Source organism: Mandrillus leucophaeus, unplaced genomic scaffold (genome assembly GCF_000951045.1).
Source record: "Mandrillus leucophaeus isolate KB7577 unplaced genomic scaffold, Mleu.le_1.0 Scaffold300, whole genome shotgun sequence".
Classification (NCBI taxonomy): Eukaryota; Metazoa; Chordata; class Mammalia; order Primates; family Cercopithecidae; genus Mandrillus; species Mandrillus leucophaeus.
In genome coordinates, this window is record NW_012103144.1 from 2,616,105 (window position 1) to 2,617,586 (window position 1,482).

Genomic DNA, 1,482 nt, shown 5'->3' on the forward strand with positions numbered 1-1,482 from the left:
CTGAGGCAGGTGGATCACCAGGTCAGGAGTTCAAGATCAGCCTGGCCAAGATGGTGAAACCCCGTCTCTACTAAAAATACAAAAATTAGCTGAGCGTGGTGGCAGGTGCTGTAATCCCAGCTACTTGGGAGGCTGAGGCAGAGAATCCCATGAACCCAGGAGGCGGAGGTTGCAGTGAGCCAAGATGGCACCACTGCAGTCCAGCCTGGGTGACAGAGTGAGGCTCCATTTCAAAATAAAATAAAATAAAATAAAGGATTTTGCTCAGCCAGGTGGGGTGGCTCACGCCTGTAATCGCAGCACCTTGGGAGGCAGAGGCAAGAGGACTGCTTGAGCCCAGGAGTTTGAGACCACCCTGGGCAACATAGCAAGACCTTGTATCTATGGAGGAAAAAATGGATTTTCCTCTAATAAAGATCACTTTCTATTTCATGTAAAGATGGATATGTTTGAAACTTAATCCACCAGTTTAAATAATATTTAATTCTTTGTTTAAATCTTGTTTTTTTTTTTTTGAGATGGAGTCTCACTCTGTCGCCCAGACTGGAGTGCAGTGGCCGGATCTCAGCTCACTGCAAGCTCCGCCTCCCGAGTTTGCGCCATTCTCCTGCCTCAGCCTCCTGAGTGGCTGGGACTACTGGCGCCCGCCACCACGCCCAGCTAATTTTTTGTATTTTTTTTTTAGTAGAGACAGGGTTTCACCGTATTAGCCAGGATGGTCTCAATCTCCTGACCTCGTGATCCGCCCGCCTCGGCCTCTTAAAGTGCTGAAATTACAGGCGTGAGCCACCGCGCCTGGCTAAAATCTTTTCTATTTTAATTTAATTTAATTTTTTTGAGAAGGAGTGTCGCTCTGTCACCCAGGCTGGAGTGCAGTGACGAGATCTTGGCTCACTGCCACCTCCACCTCCCGGGTTAAAGCGATTCTCCTGCCTCAGCCTCCAGAGTAGCTGGAACTACAGGAGCGTGCCCCCACGCCCGACTAATTTTTATTGTATTTTTGGTAGAGATGGGGTTTCACCATGATAGCCAGGCTGGTCTTGATCTTCTGACCTCATGATCTGCCCTCCTCGGCCTCCCAAAGTGCTGGGATTAGAGGCGTGAGCCACCGCGCCTGACCTTTAATTCTTTTAGTTACATTTTCTAGGCAACTTGATTATCTTTGATTATGTTGTTTCAGCCTATTTAATTGTCTGTTAGATTTCAGGGATGGATAATGGAAACAAACAAAAAGTCTTTGCAAATTTAGCTTTTTTTTTTTTTTTTTCCTGGAAGCGGAGTCTCACTCTGTCACCCAGGCTGTAGTGCAATGGCAGGATCTCAGCTCGCTGCAACCTCTGCCTCCCGGATTCAAGCGATTCTCATGCCTCAGCCTGTTGAGTAGCTGGGATTGCAGGCACCCACCATCATGCCCGGCTAATTTTTCTATTTTTAGTAGAGACAGGGTTTCACCATGTTGGCCAGACTGGTCTTGAACTCCTG